This window comes from Hyla sarda, chromosome 6 (genome assembly GCF_029499605.1).
Source record: "Hyla sarda isolate aHylSar1 chromosome 6, aHylSar1.hap1, whole genome shotgun sequence".
Taxonomy (NCBI): Eukaryota; Metazoa; Chordata; class Amphibia; order Anura; family Hylidae; genus Hyla; species Hyla sarda.
The window spans coordinates 119,208,286-119,233,877 of NC_079194.1; the positions used below are offsets into that span (position 1 = coordinate 119,208,286).

General features: G+C 45.6%; 1 long non-coding RNA gene across 1 annotated transcript in view; it reads left to right on the forward strand.

Annotated features, from left to right (window-relative positions):
* LOC130277607 (uncharacterized) overlaps positions 1-25,592 on the forward strand; it is a 56,892-nt gene that overhangs the window by 19,040 nt on the left and 12,260 nt on the right. The window contains exons 2-3 of the long non-coding RNA XR_008845489.1: positions 22,527-22,598; positions 24,017-24,122. This is a non-coding gene — a long non-coding RNA (uncharacterized LOC130277607). The remainder of the gene's footprint in view (positions 1-22,526; positions 22,599-24,016; positions 24,123-25,592) is intronic.

Sequence of the window (25,592 nt, forward strand, 5' to 3'; positions counted from 1 at the left end):
TCCAGGATCTCATCTGCTCTTCAGTTTCCTGACATGAAATACCGTTGTGTGTTTCATGTTTGTATAGATTTCATGTAAAGGTGTTGCTAACAAGCAAAGTTCAAGGTTTGTTAACAAGCTTATAAAAACTCTAAAATATACTGTCGCTGCTTGGATAACTAGTAAGAAAAATAATACAAAGCAATGATAGCTAAGCTAACATACCTACAACTGCAAACTTGGAAATTCTATTGAATAAGCAGAACTATACTCCACTCCTAGACAACTTATCCCCTAACTAAAGGATAGGGGATAAGATGTCTGATCGCAGGGCGCGGGGGTCGTTACGTCACGATGTCACAGATGACCCCCGCCATCTGCTACACACGTTCAGAATAATATGTGTGGTTTATGATACACAGACTTTTAGCGCCCATACATACATGACATTTTCGCCTACAAAAATTCCAGGCAGAGATTTTGTGTGCAGCAGACATCAGCAGAAACTGCGCTTATATTAACATGAACATTAAACACCCCCTCATTGACGGCAATGCAGTTCTGGGTGGAATTCCGCCAAAAGAATGAACATGTTCATTTTTACGGCAAAACCCTAAATTTGGAATTTCAGTGGCGGGGCCATGCTGCCTGTTGTTTTCTGTAAACAACCCATAACACATATATTACACTCTGCGCTCCGGCCAGACACGCTGGCCGTGAGCGTATTCCCCTTCTCTCCTCCTCAGTCGTCGGGGCTGGGATTCGCATCGCGGGACGCGTCCGCATACGAATCTCAGCCCGTCACTCACCTCTGTCCTCTGCTGCTTCCTCTGTCTCTCAGCTCCGGTGCGCGTACCCCTGTCTCCTAGGGCGCACGCGTGCCAGAGCTCTAAGATTTTAAGGGCCAGTGCGCCCATAATTATGGTTTACACCTGTTCCACTGCTATAAGTTCCTGCACCTCCCACACACCCCTGCCGGATCTTTGTTGCCCTAGTGCCTGAGAGAAAGTGTTATTCAGTCTTGCCCTGCCGTGTTTCTGACCTTTGTTCCGTGACCTTACCTTGCTCCTGTGCCGCCTGCTTACTGACCTCCTGCTTATATCCTGACTACAAACCTGTGTTGACTGCCCTGACCTTCTGCTATCCCGACCACGAGTTGCTGTATCCTTCCTGTGCCTCAAAATTCCTCAGCCGCCTGTGTGGTCGAGTCGGGCCAGGGGTAGTGACCTGGGTGCTTCCTGCCGCAGCAAGACCATCCCCCTTTGCAGCGGGCTCTGGTGAAAACCAGCGGCACCTTAGATTCCGCTCCCCGGCACCGCCCATGTCATCAGCTACACAAGTCCAGCAGATCTACTACCTCCAGCGGTCCAGTCTACTAACTGTGAGTCTTACAGCATATACTGTAAGCAATCATATTCCTTACGCATATTTAGATCATGTAATAAAAATAGCAGATTATGATTTGTCCTTCCACAGACGCTTACGTATCAACATGATATGCCATCTTATCACAGACACTGGGCTTGTTATATTCAATGGAAGTAAATATCAGCCTTTATGCCTTCAATATGATTATGACTGGTTCCAAGCACAAGACCTGATGATGGCCCACAATTCAAGATTAGAAGACAGTAATGTATGCTACTCAGGACATTAACTTCCGACCAACAATGTAAAATGATGTTCCCAGTTGGGGACACAGTTCAGATGCGGATGAACCGAATGCTCGCTGTGTGGGATACGGCAGTAATGAGCAAAGTCACGCGATTTCATGATCTTTGCCAAAACGCGGTTCAATTTGGAAAAGGAAAAATGTTTCACACAATCATTGATTGCTCTAATTTCCCCCTAACGATCTCTGGTCATGGCACAGTGACTTACATTCACTTACACACAGTGTTATCTTTGTGCAGAATAGCAATAAAATGTAAAGCAGGCTAAACAATTGTCAAAATAATTTTCACAGCCTCATCTGACTTGACCATGGCTGCTTTGTGCGGCTGCCAGTGTCATGTCATTCTTGCAGCCAGTGTTTATGCACTGTAATTATGGCTGTGCTGGCCCAGGGGCTACATATGATTCCAAATACCATATATTCACTGTGTCCCGTCACAGCCCACAATTAATCAAGAGCAGAGCTAATTTCTAAGGTTACATATCTTCAGGTCATAAATATCATTACAAAAAGTTCTATTTCAGAACCACATATTAAATATCTAAGTGATGGTAAACAACTGTCTATTCCAATGAGCTTAGATGAGGTGTAGAATACAAAACCTGTCATTAAGGGGGTTTTCCCAACTTGGAAAGTTATCCCTTATGTAGAGGATGGGGGATGACAATCTGATCATGGGGGGGGGGCAGACCACTGCGATTTCAAGAATGGGGAGCCATGTAGTCTGTTAGAATGAAGTGGCATGTCTCTTATGTGCACTGCTGCTCCATGATCTATGGGGGCTACCGGAGATAGTCGAGTACAGCGTAGTATTGCGATGTAATGTAGGTTCAGAGACCCTACACCTGAAAGCAGACAGCACGTGGCCTGAGTAGAGTCACCGCTGCCACTACCCACCTGCCGATGATCAATAGATTTCTCCCTATAAAGAACTATTGAAAGATCTGTCTATCATTGTTTTTCTAAACCTGCATTACATCTCAACATACAATGACAGACCACTGGAAACAACAATTGATGTTTGTTTGTTATGCTGCCCTCGTACGTTTTCTTTAAAGGGGAACTCTGGTACATAACTACTTATCACATCTTTGCCTCTCCTATAGAGGGGGCTATTGGCCACTGCTTCGTGCCGTGGTGGACAGTAATCTGTGCAGTGAGCGGAGGTCCCTCCATGCATGTGAAGAGCTGGGGTGCAGGACAGGAGATTGCAGGGGTGTGTTTCCCTTTAATGAGTTTCCCTTTAAGAGTTAAGGTCTAGTTTAAGGTTGTTATCTGGTTTAGAAAACAAATTTACAAATATCTTATTCTGGAATGTTAAAACATCTGGTACCTTCATCTTTTTGCTGGAGCTAAAAGTTGCTACAAAGAGCAACTCTCTCAGGTGGGCCCATGAGGATCATACATAGACAGCCTATTGATTTCAATATGAACTTTGTAATGCTTAAAAGGGTTATTCAGGAATAGAAAAACAAACAGTTTTCTAATTGCTTCCAAAACAGCGCTACACCTGTTCTCAGGTTCTGTGTGGTATTACAACTTGGTTCCATTCACTTTTTGTAAGAACTCTTTTCTGATTTTCTAATCCTGGACAGCTCCTCTAATTCCTACTGTGCTAGCATTAGAGGCAAACTAACCAACTGTTACCTGATCACCCCCCTTCCACATAGTATCCATCCTCAACCCCCTTGTGCATAGATTTCTAAGCATTACTTCTACATATTTTATTTTAGGAGCTCTAGAAATGTCAAGGGCCTTTATACTGTACATAGATTTCTAGGTATTGAATATAGCTGTACATCTGAATAGGTACTGCTATGTATGGGCACTGATACAGATAGTACTATTAGGTTATTTGCTCCATTGTAGCAGTTTTGGTATGTGTTTCATAAAATGAGTATGATAGAGTTGTAATGGCACTGCTCCCTGATTGAATTTCTATATAAGCACAACCATGGGCGGCACAACCTTACTGGCACTTGAGTTGTCTACTAAGATTGTTATATTGCTATGGAGTAAGCTGGAGTAAGCATTGTATAGGGACTGTTGAATGTGCAATTTTATACAGGTGTTTTGTTTAGGTATTCACTACAGGTTTTTTTTAGGCTGTCACTACTGCCCTAGTATAGGTCACATCATGATATGGCCCAATAGATATACAGAGCTTTTTCAGGTCTAGAGGCTGAGCAATCAACATGTATATGTAGTACATACAAGGCACTTTGATTTGTGGCTTTTTTTGGTCAGTGACAATGGAGCATAATGGAAAATGGACACACTTATATCATAACCAGAGGATTAATAATTTTTATGCTTGTGTGGTATGGCGGGGTGTGAGGTGCAGGGCAGATGTAATTACCCTAGGGGCAGATGGAATTAACCCCTTGTGTCCGTGACGCCAGGGCATGGTTTATCTTTAACCACACGAAGGTATACCACTGGATCCTGGGCTAGGAACGGGGGCAATGAAGACACCGACGCTAAGTTACGGACAATGGTAGCTTTACTGAGGGTAGGCAGTTGTTACAGTCTATGCAGTACAGCCAGGGCCCAAGGAGGTGACCAGTGACACAGAGACCTCACAGGTTTTCTGGGACTTGTAGTTGGACTGGAGAATTTAGTGCAGGCCATGCTGGGTAGATAGATGACTTGACTTGACTGACGTGTGACTGACAGGACGGTGACTTTATCTTACTTGCACTTGATTTGTGGCTGCAGGACTTGACTTGAGGCCTCCACTACTCTGGACACACATACTAGGCACCACTTGACTGGACCTCAGCAGGAAGCAAGAGAGAGAAGCTAGCTCCACCCAGGGCTTATATGGGGAGACTAGCAGGGAGCCCATAGGTCACTCTAGGGGTCAGCTGGTCACTGGTGCCTCCTGGGTAACAATCTCATGGTACATTTTATTAAAGGTATAACACATCTTTTAGTATCCAACATATATACAAATATATATATTGAAAAAAAGCTCCATTGAGGAGCTGAAACGTTGCTTTTTTTCTGTTGGACATGAAGGAATAAATTTACAGTTTTTTCTACATTTTTTCGAGTGCTGCGCCATTTTCTTCTATTGCATGGACTGTGATCTGGTCGGGGCGCTGGCACCATGCATCTGTGGTATAGTAGTGCTGCATTGATTTTTAATAACTATATATATATATATATATATATATATATATATATATATATTAAACAATATATAAATACTGTGGCAATAATATGCTATCTCTAGGCCCTAATATTTGGCATTTTTAGAATATTTATAGGCACTGCTGGGTCTTATGGATTGAAAAATAAATCAGGATTTATCAGCAACCTGATGTGTATTGCAAGGCCTGACAATTTGGATTTTATCCTGTAAAATACTTTGCTATCCTGGTATACAGTAAGTAAAGCTAGAGCTGTCACAAACATATCCCCTATTGACACAACATGCCCATTGAGTAAAAAAATGGCTACTTACATTTAAACAAGAAAAGAAACTGTGAAAACAAACTGTGAAAATATACAAAATTCGAATATTTATTAACGGCTTCCTTTGATCCCTTCTATGAATATAAAGGTTATTGGATGTACCATAGTTGGTGTTCCAGTTGTTGACTTTATTAAACAGTTAGAATGAGCCAGAAAACAGAGCCTAGCATGATATATTGGTTTCACAATACAGATCTCATGGCAACTAATCTGCGAATAATTATGCATGTAAAACAAACAGGTTTCTGATTATCCTGCTCTGTCATTTCATCACCCAAATTGTGCCCTAGCCACATCTGTTGCCCCCAGTTCCTCTTTGCTAGTGGCATGTTTGTTTAATGGAGGGGAAGGTTGGCTGTTCTGTTTCCTTTTAGGAACAGAAAAGAAAAGAGCCGATGTCTACTCTGGGGAGGGTTTCATTAGGACAATAAGCGTCTTCTCTCCCCCTCCCCAAAACACTGCCTTTTCCAAGAGCCAGACGCTTCTGAGTGCCATTGTTCAAGCTGATGTATAGAGGCTTCGCACTTGTAACACCAGTCTTGATCCCTCTCTCCCTATTGTGTGCCCAGAATAGGCTGGAAAAGGAGACTGCAGCCCTTTATCCCTGGGTAAGAAAAGAAGGCTGCACTTGAAAAAAAAAACAGCTTTATCCAGCTGCAGAGCTAACAAAATGGGCTGCTTAATGAAATACCCAGAAGAGTACGGGCCTAAATAACAGGCAGAGCTGTGCCAAGGAGATATTGCTGATGTCTTACTGTTCCGTGAAGCAGCTCCTCTAGCTTCTTGCTACTGACAACAGCAGAAATGTTCTTACACATTCACTATGTAACTATCCCAAGACTGATAAAAAAGACAACCTCTATTTTCATGTCCTATCAGGGAATATGGACATCATAGAGAGATGACTTCTACTCAGCAAAACCATCTGTAAGCTGCATTTTAAATAGCAAAAGCCATAAAACGCTATTACAAATGCTAGCAAAACCCCCCCAAAAAATCCTGTGTGTAAATTCTGCCTTAAGACTAAGGGCCCTATTACATGGAGCGATTATCTGATAGGCCGGTATTACCCAGGGTAATTGGGAAAGCGATCAGTGAATACTTTTATGTCGGCAGATGGCGTTGTTTTGCTGTCATCCCACTTCTGCCATACATCTTTCTGTGTAACAGGAAATGTGCAGCCGAAGAATGATGGCCGCAAAGGGCTACATGAACCATACTGCGATCATTTCATGGACCAACCCAGTACAATGGTTGAGCCTTGTAACAGGCTCTGTAAATGAGCACCAATCTACAAGGTTGGCACTCATTTAATACATGTGTTGGGCTAATCTAACAGGCTAACCCCTCTAAGGCTTAACGGGGTACTCCACTGGCCAGCATTCGGAACATTTCGTTCTGAACACTGTGTGCATGCTGTGGTGGTCAGCCACGCCCCCTCATGATGTCAGGCCAAGCCCCCTCAATGCAAGTCTATGGGAGGGGTGTGGCTGACCGCTGCAGCGCGCACATAGCGCTCGGAACTAAATGTTCCTAACGCTGGCCAGTGGAGTACCCCTTTAAAAGGGTTTTACCATGATCCACTTTTCACAGCAAACTTAAAATGTTGTTAGGTTGAATGGAATTTAATGTCAGCACCTAAAAATTTTTTTTTTTTGTGCTACAGCCTGTAATATAGAACCTATACAGTACATAATTTTATATGATGTATATTTACCTCATCCTGGTCAGTGATAATTCAGCCAGACAAGCAGATTGCCTCATGTATAAGCATGTAACTGTATGCAGTGTAGCAGCTGTATGATTCAGTCTATGTGGCTGTATATTCATTGTGTGTGAGGAGAACTGAGCATGCCTGACCAAAAGAAGAAACTTCCAACCAGAAGAAGAAACTTTCTTCCTATCCTATGGCAACAAGCAAAAAGGAAGAGAGCGTCCAGCCTATATTGGTAGGGCTGCCTTTAGAAAAATGATTGGTTTCTGATATTTACTTGTATTTGCAAATATGTTTCATTTCACATAATGCATCAGTTTAGACCAACTTATCTTCATAGCAAACCCCTTTAACTATTTGTCTCCTGATGCAGCTGAAGAACTACAAGTGAAAGCATGTCATGCCATTTTAGGCATGCTTATACCTGTAGTACTACATCATCTTAATAGTAAAAAATTGTCTAACCCTTCTGTACACAGTTTAAGTTTACCCTTTAAATAACTAACTCAGCAAGGAAAGTCCTATACAACTAACTGGTAACTAAGGGTCATGGGGACATACTGTATGTGATTAAAATTAATGGGTAGAAATAAGGGGAGAGAGAAAGAATAAAAGTTACTGATAGGGCAGGGGCGGACACAGACAGCAGAGGGCCCCTGTGCAAAGAATGTGCCTGGCACCCCCCACCCAAAAAAAAGAAGAAAATTGCACTGCAACTCATATTAATTTGCAGCATTAGGTAGGCAGCAGTTCCCCCACATTGGGTAGCATAGTTTCCCCACATTAGGTAGCAGTTACCCCACATTAGGTAGCATAGTTTCTCCACATTAGGTAGCATAATTTCCCCACATTAAGTAGCATAGATTCCCCACATCAGGTAGCATAGATTCCCCACATTAGGTAGCATGGATTCTCCACATTAGGTAGCATAATTTCCCCACATTAGGTAGCATAGATTCCCCATATTAGGTAGCATCGTTTCTCCACATTAGGTAGCATAATTTCCCCACATTAGATAGCATCGTTTTCTCACATTAGGTAGCATAGTTTCCCCACATTAGCTAGCAGTTTCCCCACATTAGGTAGCATAGATTCCCCACATTAAGTAGCAGCTTACCCACATTAGGTAGCATAGATTCCCCACATTAAGTAGCAGTTTCCCCACATTAGGTAGCATAGATTTTCCACATTAGGTAGGAGTTTCCCCACATTAGGTAGCAGTTTCCCCACATTAGGTAGCAGTTTCCCCACATTAGGTAGCATATATTCCCCACATTAGGTAGCAATTTCCCCACATTAGGTAGCATAGATTCCCCACATTAGGTAGCAGTTTCCCCACATAAGGTAACATAGATTCCCCACATTAGGTAGCAGTTTCTCCACATTAGGAAGCATAGCCTCCCATAAACACAGACAGACACACACAAACAGAAACACACACACACACACACACACAGACACACACACACACACATAGACACACTTACCTGGCCTGCACAGTGCTTCTCTTCTCTGGCGGCGGCCTGACAAGTGACGTCACTGATGTCCTCCTGCGCGGGTCTGCGGAGGTATGTCACTTGTCACACACTGGGCCCCTGTGCAGCTGAACCGGCTGCACAGGTGATATGTCCGCCCCTGTGATAGGGGTTCGTTCAAGGTGCAAGTATAATGAAAGCAGCAGAAAACATACTAATAGGACAAATACATGAGGCAGAAAAGTAAGGAAAAGTCATTATTATGGGGGATTTAACTACCCAGATATAAACCAGAAAGCTGAAACTTTCAGGTTTAGCAATGAAAACAGTTTTTGGCAATAATGAAGAATAATTACCTGTCTAAACTAGTGCAGGACCTAACGAGAGGTTGCGGTGGGGGGAGGGACACTTCTGGACCTAACAATCAATGTACCAGACAGAATATCCATAGTAGAGATAGGGGGTCATTTAGGTATTAGTGACAACTACAAAATAAATCTTCATTTTGTCACGCACCTGGATGCTGATGTCTTGGAGCACGTAGTGGATCCTCTTCCTGTGTGGCTGATGACTCGGACCGTATCAGGGAGCGGAGTCTAAGGTGCCACTGGTCTTCACCAGATCCTGCCGCAAAGCAGGATGGATTTGCTGCGGCAGACGACACTCTGATCGCTACCCCCAATACGGCTCGACCACACAGGTAACTGGGCAAGGCGCGGTACAGGAGGATGAGACAGAGGCGTAGTCAACGAAGCAGAAGGTCAAGGCAGGCGGCAACACGGGTATGGCAAACAGGCTATAGGGAACGCTTTCTCTCAGGCAAATGGCACTGAAGATTCGGCAGGGGTGTGTGGGAGTTGCAGGAACTTATCATGTGGTGTCAGGTGCAAAGACTAATTATGGGCGTATTGGCCCTTTAAATCACAGAGCTCCGCCGCGCGCGCACCCTAGGAGACGGGGACGAGCATGGCGGAGCTGAGTAACAGTAGCAGCAGAGCTACTGTGACGGGCAGAGTGACGGGCGCGTCCCGCGATGCGAATCCCAGCCCCGCCGACAGACGGGGACCCCGGGACACTGCACTCACGGCCGGAGCTTGCGGCCGGAGTGCAGCGCGTTACACATTTATTATTTTAATAAGTTGTTTGGTAGGGGGCTAAAAAACACTAAACTTTGGGAAGGCCATTTTTCACCAACTAATAGAAGACCTTAGTGCAGTGTTTCCCAACCTTTTTCGGGTCGGGGCACACCTCGGAAATTTTTTTTTCCATGGGGCACCGCTACCGAGGTTGACGGGCAAGAAAAAAAAAAAAAAAGGAAAAAACGGTAAAAAACGCAATGCACTATATCTATTTATCAGTGGGTATGTAGTTTAAAGTGCTGCTTTATACAGCAACTCACCAATGACGTCTTCTCTAATTTGCATCGTTGCCTTCTCTTCTCCATCTGGTCTGGGCCATCATCACGATTTCTTCCACACACAATTTTTCACCGTTAAACCTGCAAAACAAACCTATTAGGCGCCAAGCTTTTTTTTCTTTTTTTTTTACATGGGTGACAGAGGGGTGTAGAGGAGTGTACATGGGTGATAGATGGGTGTACATGGGTGACAGAGGGGTGTAGAGGAGTGTACATGGGTGACAGAGGGGTAGAGAGGAGTGTACATGGGTGACAGAGGGGTGTTGAGGAGTGTACATGGGTGACAGAGGAGTGTACATGTGTGATAGATGGGTCTACATGGGTGACAGAGGGGTGTAAAGGAGTGTACATGGGTGATAGATGGGTGTACATGGGTGACAGAGGGGTGTTGAGGAGTGTACATGGGTGACAGAGGGGTGTAGAGGAGTGTACATGGGTGACAGAGGGGTGTAGAGGAGTGTACATGGGTGGCAGAGGGGTACAGAGGAGTGTACATGGGTGACAGAGGGGTACAGAGGAGTGTACATGGGTGACAGAGGAATACAGAGGAGTGTACATGGGTGACAGAGGGGTACAGAGGAGTGTACATGGGTGACAGAGGGGTGCAGAGGAGTGTACATGGGTGACAGAGGGGTACAGAGGAGTGTACATGGGTGACAGAGGGGTACAGAGGAGTGTACATGGGTGACAGATGGGTGTACATGGGTGACAGAGGGTTGTAGAGAAGTGTACATGGGTGACAGAGGGGTGTAGAGAAGTGTACATGGGTGACAGAGGGGTGTAGAGGAGTGCACAGAGGGGTGTAGAGAGGTGTACAAGGGTGATAGATGGGTGTAGAAGAGTGAACATGGGTGACAGGGGCATAGGGGTGACAGAGGGGTGGACAGGGGATGGACATGGGTGACAGGAGGGTGGACAGGGGAGACAGGGGGTCAGAGGGGTGGACAAGGGGGTAAAAGAGGGACAGGAGTGACAGAGAGGGGTGGACTGGGGTAACAAAGGGACAGATGGGTGAACAGGAGGGTGGACATGGGTGACAGAGTAGACTACGGGGTAGACAGGGGGGTAAACATGAGTGACAGGGATGGACAGGGGAGTGGACAAGGCAGACATGGATGACAGGAGGGTGGACATGGGTGACGGGGATGATAGGTGGGGGGACATGGGTGACAGGAAGGTGAACATGGGTGACATGGGTGACAGGGAAGGGTGGACATGGGTGACAGGGAAGGGTGGACATGGGTGACAGGGAAGGGTGGACATGTGTGACTGGGAAGGGTGGACATGGATGACAGGGAAGGGTGGACATGGGTGACAGGGAAGGGTGGACATGGGTGACAGGGAAGGGTGGACATGGGTGACATGGAAGGGTGGACATGGGTGACAGGGAAGGGTGGACATGGGTGACTGGGGAGGGCGGACATGGGTGACTGGGGAGGGTGGACATGGGTGACTGGGGAGGGCGGACATGGGTGACTGGGGAGGGCGGACATGGGTGACTGGGGAGGGCGGACATGGGTGACGGGGGGGTGGACATGGGTGACGGGGGGGTGTGGACATGGGTGACAGGGGGGGTGGACATGGGTGACAGGGAGGGATTTCATGGGTGACAGGGAGGGATTTCATGGGTGACAGGGAGTGATTACATGGGCGACAGGGAGGGATTACATGGGTGACAGGGGGGGTGGACATGGGTGACGGGGGGGTGTGGACATGGGTGACAGGGGGGGTGGACATGGGTGACAGGGAGGGATTTCATGGGTGACAGGGAGGGATTTCATGGGTGACAGGGAGTGATTACATGGGCGACAGGGAGGGATTACATGGGTGACAGGGGGGGTGGACATGGGTGACAGGGGGGGTGGACATGGGTGATAGAGATGGACAGGGAGGTGGACAAGGCGGACATGGCTGACGGGGGGGTGGACATGGGTGACTGAGGGGGTGGACATGGGTGACAGGGAGGGTGGACATGGGTGACGGGGGGGGTGGACATGGGTGACAGGGGGGGTGGACATGGGTGACAGGGAGGGATTACATGGGTGACAGGGAGGGATTACATGGGTGACAGGGGGGGTGGACATGGGTGATAGAGATGGACAGGGAGGTGGACCAGGCGGACATGGCTGACAGGGGGGGTGGTCATGGGTGACAGGGGGGGGGGCATGGGTGACAGGGGGGGGTGGACATGGGTGATAGATAGGTGTAGAAGAGTGAACATGGGTGACGGGGGCATAGGGGTGACAGAGGGATGGACAGGGGGTGGACATGGGTGACAGGAGGGTGGACAGGGGAGACAGGGGGTCAGAGGGGTGGACAAGGGGGTAAAAGAGGGACAGGAGTGACAGAGAGGGGTGGACTGGGGTAACAAAGGGACAGATGGGTGAACAGGAGGGTGGACATGGGTGACAGAGTAGACTACGGGGGTAGACAGGGGGGTAAACATGAGTGACAGGGATGGACAGGGGAGTGGACAAGGCAGACATGGATGACAGGGAAGGGTGGACATGGGTGACAGGGAAGGGTGGACATGTGTGACTGGGAAGGGTGGACATGGATGACAGGGAAGGGTGGACATGGGTGACAGGGAAGGGTGGACATGGGTGACAGGGAAGGGTGGACATGGGTGACATGGAAGGGAGGACATGGGTGACAGGGAAGGGTGGACATGGGTGACTGGGGAGGGCGGACATGGGTGACTGGGGAGGGTGGACATGGGTGACTGGGGAGGGCGGACATGGGTGACTGGGGAGGGCGGACATGGGTGACTGGGGAGGGCGGACATGGGTGACGGGGGGGTGGACATGGGTGACGGGGGGGTGTGGACATGGGTGACAGGGGGGGTGGACATGGGTGACAGGGAGGGATTTCATGGGTGACAGGGAGGGATTTCATGGGTGACAGGGAGTGATTACATGGGCGACAGGGAGGGATTACATGGGTGACAGGGGGGGTGGACATGGGTGACAGGGGGGGTGGACATGGGTGATAGAGATGGACAGGGAGGTGGACAAGGCGGACATGGCTGACAGGGGGGGTGGACATGGGTGACTGAGGGGGTGGACATGGGTGACAGGGAGGGTGGACATGGGTGACGGGGGGGGGGTGGACATGGGTGACAGGGGGGGTGGACATGGGTGACAGGGAGGGATTACATGGGTGACAGGGAGGGATTACATGGGTGACAGGGGGGGTGGACATGGGTGATAGAGATGGACAGGGATGTGGACCAGGCGGACATGGCTGACAGGGGGGGTGGTCATGGGTGACAGGGGGGGGGGCATGGGTGACAGGGGGGGGTGGACATGGGTGATAGATAGGTGTAGAAGAGTGAACATGGGTGACGGGGGCATAGGGGTGACAGAGGGGTGGACAGGGGGTGGACATGGGTGACAGGAGGGTGGACAGGGGAGACAGGGGGTCAGAGGGGTGGACAAGGGGGTAAAAGAGGGACAGGAGTGACAGAGAGTGGTGGACTGGGGTAACAAAGGGACAGATGGGTGAACAGGAGGGTGGACATGGGTGACAGAGTAGACTACGGGGGTAGACAGGGGGGTAAACATGAGTGACAGGGATGGACAGGGGAGTGGACAAGGCAGACATGGATGACAGGAGGGAGGACATGGGTGACGGGGATGATAGGTGGGGCGACATGGGTGACAGGAAGGTGAACATGGGTGACATGGGTGACAGGGAAGGGTGGACATGGGTGACAGGGAAGGGTGGACATGGGTGACAGGGAAGGGTGGACATGGGTGACAGGGAAGGGTGGACATGGATGACAGGGAAGGGTGGACATGGGTGACAGGGAAGGGTGGACATGGGTGACAGGGAAGGGTGGACATGGGTGACATGGAAGGGTGGACATGGGTGACAGGGAAGGGTGGACATGGGTGACTGGGGAGGGCGGACATGGATGACAGGGAAGGGTGGACATGGGTGACAGGGAAGGGTGGACATGGGTGACATGGAAGGGTGGACATGGGTGACAGGGAAGGGTGGAAATGGGTGACTGGGGAGGGCGGACATGGGTGACTGGGGAGGGCGGACATGGGTGACTGGGGAGGGCGGACATGGGTGACTGGGGAGGGCGGACATGGGTGACGGGGGGTGTGGACATGGGTGACAGGGGGGGTGGACATGGGTGACAGGGAGTGATTTCATGGGTGACAGGGAGGGATTTCATGGGTGACAGGGAGGGATTACATGGGTGACAGGGAGGGATTACATGGGTGACAGGGGGGGTGGACATGGGTGACAGGGGGGGTGGACATGGGTGATAGAGATGGACAGGGAGGTGGACAAGGCGGACATGGCTGACGGGGGGGTGGACATGGGTGACTGAGGGGGTGGACATGGGTGACAGGGAGGGTGGACATGGGTGACGGGGGGTGGACATGGGTGACAGGGGGGGGTGGACATGGGTGACAGGGAGGGATTACATGGGTGACAGGGAGGGATTACATGGGTGACAGGGGGGGTGGACATGGGTGATAGAGATGGACAGGGAGGTGGACCAGGCGGACATGGCTGACAGGGGGGGTGGACATGGGTGACAGGGGGGGGACATGGGTGACAGGGGGGGGGTGGACATGGGTGACAGGGGGGTGGACATGGGTGACTGGGGGGGTGGACATGGGTGACAGGGGGGGTTGGACATGGGTGACAGGGGGGGGTGGACATGGGTGACAGGGGGGGGTGGACATGGGTGACGGGGGGGTGGACATGGGTGACTGGGGGGGGGGTGGACATGGGTGACAGGGGGGGTTGGACATGGGTGACAGGGGGGGTTGGACATGGGTGACAGGGGGGCATTACATGGGTGACAGGGAGGGATTACGTGGGTGTACAGGGGGTGGACATGGGTGATAGAGATGGACAGGGAGGTAGACAAGGCAGACATGGCTGACAGGGGGGGGGGTGGACAGGAGTGACGGGGGGGGGTTAGAGGGTGTACCTGGGTGATGGTGGGGGGTTTAGACAGGGTTGAGAAGGTGAACAGAGGGGTGGAAAGGGTACGGTACCTTAAGCAAGCCGGCCCGCGCAGCTTGCAGTTCCACAGGAGGCACGGGAGTCCGGCGCTGGTGCAGCTCGTTCCGCCCCAGGGCACCATATCCGGCTCACTGCGCCGCAAGGGAGAGGGGGACGGAGGGGGACGCAGGAGACGGAGAGTGAAGGAGGGGGACACGGGGGACACAGGGAACAGAGGGGGAAGGAGGGGAACACGGGTCACGCGGCAGACAGAGAGGAACACAGGAGACGCAGGAGATGCAGGGGGACGCTGTGTGCGCAGTGCGCACGCAGACTTCCCTTCCCCCCTGCGCCGTCAGGCCGGGGCGGGACATTTAAAAAAAAGTAATAGTAAAAAATAAAAAAATCACGGCAAAATCCCGCGGCACCACGGGCAGTGCTGAACGGCACACACGTGTGCCGCGGCACCGCGGTTGGGAATCACTGCCTTAGTGACATAGATTGGTACATCTCACTCAGAGATAAAATTACACAAGCTAAATGGGTTATTTCTAAGAGCATCCTAAATAAATCTTGTGAACAACACACTCTATGGCAATACACATATTGATAATAGGAGAAAACCTATGTGGTTAACTTAAACTGCCAGGGTTATAAATTATTAAAACAAATTATAAAAAGAAAGCATTTAGACTACTGAAACAAAAAGGTAGTGGGGAGGCACTAAAATAAATCATAAGAAGAATAAGTTCTGTAAAATAAAGTAGCAAAAATTGCAACCGAGAAAATGATAACCACAGAAAGTAAAAAGAACCTAAAACTATTCTTTACCTACACAAATGGTGAATAACTAATTTGAAAGTAATGGTGGAGGAGGATGAGGAAAAGGCCAATATGCTAAATGCTTTCTTCTCTAATGTATTTACAGTAAAAAAATAACTTACCTCTCATATTTAAGGATTCTTTACCAACAGGGATTGTTTCACAGGACTGACGAGTAGCAAATGCAGTGCCAATATTCAAAAAGAGGTCACAAAATGATTCTGGAAACTTAAAGGGGTAGTAAAAAATGTTTTCAAATCAACTGGTGCCAGAAAGTTATTCAGATTTATAAATATTATCAGTTGCTGTATGCTCCAGAGCCAGCTTCCAGTCTAATCACACAGTGCTCTCTTCTGCCACCTCTGTCCCTGTCCGGGGCAGGAGAGGTTTGCTATGGGCATTTTCTTTTGTTCTGGACAGTTCCTGACACAGACAGCAGGAGGTGTCAGCAGAGAGCACTTTGGTCAGACTGGAAAGAACGCACAACTTCCTCTGGAGCATACAGCAGCTGATAAGTACTGGAAGGCCTAAGAATTTTAAATAGAAGTAATTAACAAATCTTTATTACTTTGGCACAAATTGATTTGAAAACATTATTTTTTCTTCCAGAGTACCCATTTAAGTCCTGTAATTTTAACATCTATTGTAGGTAAATTATTTGAGGGCTTTCTGAGAAATGCTATTCTAGAGTAAAGGGGTTATCCAGTCCAAAAACATGATTCCCCTATCCATAAGATAGGGTTTAAGCATCTGATAACAGGATGCCATAAAACCGGTACTTGCCCGTGACCTCTGAAATCGGTCCTTGGCTTTTCCTGCTGCATAGAGCTGTAGAGGGCACACTGTACTTTGGTACCTCCAGTGCATTATTTATTTATTTATTACATTTGTAATGTGTTTCTGAAGCACTATAGAGAAGTTCCAAAAAAAATAAAAAAAAAAAAAAAAAAACGCACATTTTATCAAAAAGTTTTTTTAGTTTTTTTTGGGGCTGGAAGCACACACAGATTTTATAGCAGTTTATAATACAATTTCTTGAGCCAAACACCGGAATGGACACAAATGGGTGAAGACATATTGGTTCCAATGTATATGCTTTTCTCCTTTTTTGTATAAGCTTTTGTCTGAAACAACTTTAATAAAAACTGCCATTGTGTGTGCGATTCCAGCCTCACACTTTACAACCCCCTCCTATAATAAGCTTCACCGGTGTTGCACTGTGTGGAGAAGACCGTGCTTCTTCTTCTTCTGCTCCCTTCTCTCGGCCTATAAGCTCCTGGCTCGTTGTAATGAAGAAATGATTAGGACACAATAGTGAAATCACATTTGTCATGTTCTCCTCTCTTGATGCCCTTTCAATCATGCCTATTTTATCTATTCTGTTGTTTTAAAGGCTCCTCAGCTGACTGGGTGTAATTAGCCTCGCTGTTTTCAGATGCATAGAAAAGGTCCAGACTTGCTGACATCCCATTAAACAATGAGGCTTTGCAATGTAAAATCTGCACAAAGGCTGCTGAGCGGAGTGTTTATCAAGCTTTATTTGGGGGAGTTGTCTGTTTGTTTAAGTCTCACAGTTTTACATATTCTCAGTGATGTGGTAATTGTATTTAGATAGCCTCACCAGCACCCGGGCTATTTGCTAACGGCACCGGTCTAATGAGGAGCTGTAGTGTTACAAAAACAGCAGTAGGCCTTTCAGACTACAAAAGCCACAGATGATCAACGAATTTGTGTGGAGAATCTCAGTCGTCTGTTAGCAAATTGGGGCTAAATTAGGGTCATGGAGATTATGGATATTATGGCTCAGCCACTTACCTGGTGGCAAAGGTAATACTTGACAGTAGAAGTAGAAAAAAGTATGACTCAAAATACTAAGGAAATATATTCTAGAACATAACTTATTATAAATGATGTTTAACATAACAGCGAACAATCAAACATGATATATATGAACAGTAACTCAAAAGTAGGGTAAGGAAAATTCTATAAAGACTCACTTACTAAATTCAGGTGCAGGTTTAGCAGTCGGTTTGGGACTTACCATATATAGTGGCCAGAATTTTTGCAAAGAGTCCATAGGGGTTCTGATGATAGGGGGGTTGTGCACTGTCCATCACTTGCTTCCTATGCTTATAACACCTGCTTTATGCAGAGTGATCCCGTGCAACCTTACCCTGGCAAAGCCCTACAACAGCCCTATATAAAAATGGCATTATATTTCTAATTTATGTATAGGGCTATTGTAGGGCTTGTAGCGCACCAGTGGGAAACTGGTCACTGAACTGACCCCATTCATTTAAATAGGACAGTTCAGATTAATCCAGTGTCTCAATTGGGACCCAGATGGCTGACTAGGGGAACACATTTTGCAGCATTCCCACATCTGGCCTACAAAAATAACTCGGTGCCACACAATGCCACAACTGATCAACTTTGCCATCAGCTGTGGCTGGTAATCAGGCTCAGTACTGATCTGGATCGCCGTACATATGTGATGGCACATTTGCCCTATGGGTTGCTGTTTAAATATGCCCTTATTGACTGTTCGCTGTTTGCAAAATGGTTATTATGTTAAATGGCATTCTTTAATAGTTAGATTTTATAAAGGGTTTACCAACTGTACCCTCAGTTTTTTTGGTCCTAATATTTAACAACCTTTACTAAACCAAAACATTTTATTTATGATTTTTTAAATCTAAAAATACTTACAATAACATATATGGCTTGCTTGACACTGTACAAAGTGTTTTTTCTGGGGCACTATGATGCGAAACTTCATATAACATACACAATTGTGCACATACATAATGGGATAATGAAATACAATTAGAATATTGGATCACAGATTAAAAGCCACTGGAAGACATATTAAATGGTCGGCCAATAACACCAAAATCAGTGGGTTCAGAGATCTTTTGTATGTGTAAAACATAGTCTGAATGTTGGCCTGATCTGTACAATGGGTGTAGGAACATCTATAAATCACAAGTAATCAAAATTGCACAGTGGGGCACAAGATTGGTAAACTTCACTGAGGCTATGTGTACCTTCCCTTATCTTAAAGAAAACTTAAGTTTACCAACCCTGCTGTGCTGGTGGTGCCTCTGACCCACTGGGGGTCTTGAGACAGGGTAAAGACTGACCAATTACAGGTGTCACTGCAGTTCATTTTTAGATCTAGTACACTGATAATAATAACCAGTGATTTTCAGATGCACTCCATAAAGAATTAGAAACTTGATTGGAAAAAATATATTCATGATAAGATGAAGAAAAGGTTGTGCACTCTGGACGCTCTTTGTTTCATTGGAAGGGCCCCTTGATATTATTGAGGCTCTTAGTGATCATCTGTAATAAGGAATTTTACAGCAATGTCAACTCTCCTGCAGTGCCTCCCCAAGAAAATGGTAACAGAACATAGTGCTCATTGAAATGAACAAGCTGTCCTTTTAAAGAGTACCTGTCATGGTCTTGTTACATTTTATAATCCTCCCAGTTCACTGACCCCTTGATATTACTTAGTATTTTCTGCTCTGTCTCATTCAGATTCCCAGACAGGGAAGGGACGTTCCCCAGCAGTCGTGACATCATCTGAAGCCATACAGGGGAGAACTTCCTCCCTCACTCTGCTCCACACAGCCCAGAGCAGTTCAGTGCGATATGATCTATGCTTGGCCAAGGCTGCACCCCCCCCCCCCTCAGCAATCCAGACTGCATTTCCTGATTTTGGACTTCTGCCAGGCCAGCAGGAGTCCAAAGTCTGTGCAAGAGATGGGGGGGGGAAATGTGCTCTGGACAAGTAGGGAGACACCTAGTTGCAGCATTTTTAAACACAAATAAAACATAGAAAACTTCATTTTTTTTAAAACAAAGTACATTAGAAAGATTTTTTATTTACCATAAGGAGTGCAATAGCAACATTTTTTTTAATGACAGCACCCATTTAATGCATGGATGTTTTGGATCCTGCAGAGACGGAGATGATCTTTGTAGCTGTTCCGAGCTCTGGCAGAAACTTGAGGTCTCTGAATACAAGACCTCTTTTCACTTACTTAGGCTCATTTCACACTAACATTTGTGCATGGTAGGTGATGTCCGTTGGGAAGATAGCGGGAGAAAAAGTTGTGCTTACGACGTCTTTTTCTCCCGCTATCTTCGGCCAAAATAATGGGAGTTATAACGGACATTAGAGGAATCCCGTTCTAGTGAATGGGATCCTCTTTGCGTGTTATGACTCCTCTTAGGCTCTGTTACAATAACGGACGTTAAGGGTGGTAAAGTGAAAAAAAAAAAAGCCCTTAACATTCGTTTGTACGGAGCCACTTTCATAGTGTCAAAGTAGCCTTGGAGTTCCTCAGATAATTGACAATTGGTCTCCTAGTACCATGTTTCCACCATGTTTTGGCACCCTGTTGAAAAGTACTGTTGTTTTTTAATGTAAATTAAAAAATGTGCACCTTTAAAACAGGATGCAACAAGATGCCTATCCTGTTGCATCCTGTTATCATTTACTTCTATTTTAGGAACCTGTATAACTTTTGTATTGTGTTTTTTGTGTCCCATCCTATTTTACTGGTAAATTTGCCCTACAAAACCAATAGCTTTTAACAGGATGCAAAAATATGATGTAAACAAACTCAATAATAGACAATTTTTTTTCTCAGAAGCTCTGTCTGGACTTCGAATTGAAAAAGAATAGATATTTTATATAAAATAATAGATATTATATGCAGAGCTACAGTGAAGGACAATATAACAAGATTGTTACTGGTTCGGAATTTAGAAAATATATCTTATAAACGATGAACGACTTTGACATGAGTCTCATATTTGTAATAGTACAATGTAGCAAAATAAATACATAAATAAAATAAACACCTTGAACATTTACGTTGCCCCCAAGTATAGGCCTCTCTTAGTCAGGTATGCCATTTTGACAGCTATAGCAGCCAATAATTGTATTATTTTTACGTAAATGTTCAATATTCTTACTTGTATCAATGTCTATCTGAGGTACTAGAAGTAAAATTTCACGCTTGGCGCCTTTCATCATGTCTGCTGATTGACTTGCATTAAAGCGTTGTTTAAATAATGAAAAAATACCGTCCTTGACGGAAAGTGAGCCTAATCTTGTTAACCTCTTCAATGCCACAGGGGGCAGCTTAGCCAGGCAATGTGTTCCCACATTCCACCGCATTGTCATTGGACATGTGGACTAGATAATCACCATTCAGGGCGCTGTGCAGCGTGTGTGTATAGAAATGTTAGATCAAAGAGGACTCCTCGGCCGCGAATAAAGAACCTTATTCTGCTATAATTGTTACATTGAGACCGTTCCCATGTGCCGTGCTGAAAAATCCTTTCACTCTGCTCAGCTTTTATGCAAAATAATTTTTTCCAGATCTTAATGTACTGAGAGAGAAAGGTCGGCACAGATAAATGCTTTCACATAAAAATTATATTGTGACCATTTCCATGCCGAGAAAAAACTGTAGTTAAAAATACAAACATAAACTGACACATATGTAAGACACTACAGTGCAAAGATAAAGTATAACAATATGTGTATTGGACACAGTCATCAGCAAAGAGCAAATATTTTTGGCACAGATTCCCTGGCTCTTCATTTCTAGCCAAGTTATTTGTTTTAGGAAGTAGGCTACAAGTTATCAGTTGTGATGATAGATAGGTATGAGATAGATAAAGAGACAAAGATTGAAATAAAGAGATATGAGATACAGAAACAGATATGAGATAGACAGATAAAGAGACAGATATGAGATAGACAGACAGACAGACAGACACATAGATAGACAGATTTGAGATACAGAGACAGATATGAGATAGATAGACTCATAGATAGATAGACAGACAGACAGATAGATAAATAGATGGATAGATAGACAGACAGATAGACGGACGCATAGATAGACAGATTTGAGATACAGAGACATATGAGATAAAGAGACAGATAAAGAGAGATATGAGATAGATGGAAACATAGATAGACAGACAGATAGATAGATAGATAGATAGATAGATAGATGGATAGATAGACAGACAGATAGACAGACGCATAGATAGACAGATTTGAGATACAGAGACAAATGAGATAAAGAGACAGATGAAGAGAGATATGAGATAGATGGAAACATAGATAGACAGACAGATAGATAGATAGATAGATAGATAGATGGATAGATAGCAAGATAGATTTGAGATACAGAGACACATATGAGATAGATATGATGAGATACAGAGGCAGATATGAGATGGAATTGAGATACATGATAGAAATATATGAGATAAAGAGATGGATAAATAGATTGAATGTCCACAACGTTCACACCCTTATTTCCAGCCCTTACTTCCTATTTCCTTTGGCAATGATAATGTGTATTTGATCTCCGCTAACAGAAAGTTGTTAGATTTTTAAACTATAACTTTAACCATTATGCAAAATGATTGCAAAACAACACGTAAATCAGTACAAGATAAGTGAAGCAAATGTTTTGCAAAATTGATCGGCATCTGTTTATTATAAGATTATTATCCAATTCTTTCAGCTGTCTATACATTAGAAATATTAGATGTCTATGAAGGCAAACTTACTGGTGACTGGTGGCACTTTTTTTGCGACACAAAACAGCCAAATAGATGATGACTAAAGCCAGATATCTGTGGCAGTGAATCTGCCATGTTACATTCTTTGGTCATTGACAGATGCAATGGTTGGCATGCTGATCAGTCATTTCTGATAATCCACAGATATGCACCACGGGGCAGATCAACTTGAATGCCATGATCTCATCAAAAATGCCAAGCCCAGTTCATACAAAAGGGCAGAGACTGATCTGCCAACTATGCTCAACAAATCCCTTTCAAGGGGGTTTAAGGCTTAAATGCGCACTGTCAGATTCAAAAACTTTCTCTATGTTGTACATCCTGGTAAAATATTAAACTTCATAAGAAAATTTTATTTCCTTTTTATAGAAATCATGGCTTATAAAATCATGGCTTTGTCCAAGCTGAAGCACGGAAATGGACAAAGTCCAGTAAGTGAAGGTGGGCTAGCACTCCCCTGTGCTCTCTCGTGTCTCATAGGACATCTTTGTGCTCTCTCCTATCTGATAGTACTCCTCTGTGCTCTATCCTGTCTACTAGCACTCCTCTGTGCTCTATCCTGTCTACTAGCACTCCTCTGTGCTCTCTCCTGTCTTATAGGACTCCTCTGTGCTCTCTTCTCTCTGATAGCACTCCTCTGTGCTGTCTCCTGTCTGATAGCACTCCTTTGTGCTCTCTCCTGTCTGATAGGACTCCTATGTGCTCTCTCCTGTCTGGTAGTACTCCTCTGTGATCTCTCCTGTCTGATAGCACTGCTTTGGGCTCTCTCCTGTCTGATAGCACTCCTCTGTGCTCTCTCCTGTCTGATAGCACTCATCTGTGCTCTCTCCTGTTTGATAGGACTCCTCTGTGCTCTCTCCTGTCTGATAGGACTCCTCTGTGCTCTCTCCTGTCTGATAGAACTCCTCTGTGGTCTCTCCTGTCTGATAGAACTCCTCTGTGCTCTCTCCTGTCTGATAGCACTCCTCTGGGCTTTTTCCTGTCTGATAGCACTCCTCTGTGCTCTCTCCTGTCTGATAGGACATCTTTGTGCTCTCTCCTATCTAATAGTACTCCTCTGTGCTCTCTCCTGTCTAATAGCACTCCTCTGTGCTCTCTCCTGTCTGATGGGACTCCTCTGTGCTCTCTTCTGTCTGATAGCACTCCTCTGTGCTCTCTCCTTTCTGATAGGACTCCTCTGGGCTCTCTCCTGTGTGATAATACTCCTCTGTGCTCTCTCCTGTCTGATAGTACTCCTCTGTGCTCTCTCCTGTCTGATAGTACTCTTCTGTACTCTCTCCTATCTGATAGCACACCTATGTGCTCTCTCCTGTCTGGTAGTACTCCTCTGTGATCTCTTCTGTCTGATAGCACTCCTCTGTACTCTGTCCTGTCTGATAGGACTCCTCTGGGCTCTCTCCTGTCTGATAGTACTCCTCTGTGCTCTCTCCTGTCTGATAGGACTCCTCTGTGCGCTCTCCTGTCTGATAACACTCTCCTGTGCTCTCTCCTGTCCGATAGGATTCCTCTGTGCTCTATCCTGTCTGGTAATACTCCTCTGTGGTCTTTCCTGTCTGATACTACTCCTCTGTGCTCTCTCCTGTCTGATAATACTCCTCTGTGGTCTCTCCTGTCTGATACTACTCCTCTGGGCTCTCTCCTGTCTGAAGGTAGTTCTCTGTACTCTTTTCTTTCTGATAGGACTCCTCTCTGCTCTCTCCTGTCTGATAGGACTCCTCTCTGCTCTCTCCTGTCTGATAGGACTCCTCTGTGCTCTCTCCTGTCTGTAGCACTCCTCTGTGCTCTCTCCTGTCTGATAGGACTCCTCTGTGCTCTCTCCTGTCTGATAGCACTCTTCTGTGCTCTCTCCTGTCTGATAGCACTCCTCATTGCTGCAAGTACACATGTGCTGCAGCATCCCGTGCACAGTGTACAGCAGTCAGAGCACTTCTACATGGTGGGATTAGACTGGGAAACACCAGGGGAGTAAGTATACTTTTGTTTAATATCTTAATTCTTGTTAAGCCAGGTAACCCCCCCTTTTAATATATGATGTTGTCTTATAGAACATCAGCCTTCATAGATCAACAGTGTATGACAAGCCATTCAGAAGAAGACATTTCTAATTATGCAATGATAAAATATGCGTTCTTTATTTTGAATAATGACACAGTTAGCTACATTTAACCCATACCGTCACTGTGGAGGTGTCGGGTTCAGCGCAGCTTACTGTGTCATTATTCAAAACAAGCAAGGTGTATTTCACCATTGCATAGTAAGTGACAATCATCTTGTCTGTATCCTCATTATGAGGTAGGTGTGAATGTGTTTTTAGGGCCCAGGCACCATGTCTCTATCCCTTATGTCTGGATCTCATGAAGAGTCTTTGTTAAAAGGAATTGCACTAATGAGAGGGAAATTAGCAAATACAAGTGGTAAGGTGTGATATTAATGGCAGTGAGAATAGTATTCCTTAGTAATCCTCAGGAATAAAGAGTGATCCCCTGACCCCATAAGATATTATGTTAAAATGGGTCCTATCTTATGATGTGCTTGGAAAATCATTCCTTTGGTGTTAAATTCTACAAAGAACATCTTAAGCAGAATCCTTGTCTTGACTTGTTACCTACTATGAATGGGATTTTACAAAATTCTTGCTCACAAAATTTGACATCAAGTTTAACAGTTTATACAAATATCTTTTTTTTTTAAATCCACAATTCCAGAACCAGTTCTAATGTCCTATAGTATGGCAGAGCAATGGCAAAATCATTTTTGTACTAGTGAGTGAACATGTAAAACTGGCCTTATGAGATTGTTTTCATAGCACAACATTATTTACTTTGCATTGTTGTAGTAGACAATACAATTTATACATGTCTTGTCATAAAGGGAAGTAAGATTTCAATAAAGGGATGCACCTAAATCATTGCCAGATTTCTGGACTCTGTAAGCCCTATTTTAAATTACTGTAGTCCAATTTCAGATGGGTGTCATATTGCGACAAATTATACATGGACCCCATACAGTACTTCTGTGCCAAACTTAGATCACCTGCTCCTGGTCCTTACAGTCATGTGATTGCTTGTCACAAGGTAGCTGCAGAAGCGGTAGGACAGGGGGCTGTATTCTCACTATGGATTTTACAAGTGGAACTTCCATTGTTCTCAATGGGATTTTGATGCACCATACACACTACAGAATTTCTGTGGAATTTCTGCTGTGAAAATTCAACATGCTCCTTCTTTTGCCAGAATCCGCTCTGAAATGCACTGCAGTCTATTAGGAAAGCACATTTCCAAGCAGTCCTAACATTGGCTTGTTTTGCCAGGACCTTCTCCAGATGAAATCTCCACCAAGAAGGGGTGCAGAAATAGCAGATGTTCCCGGGCCCTGGAGCCAGAGGGGCCCCTAAGGCCCCTCTGACACATGAAAAGACATCTGGCCCAGGTAGAT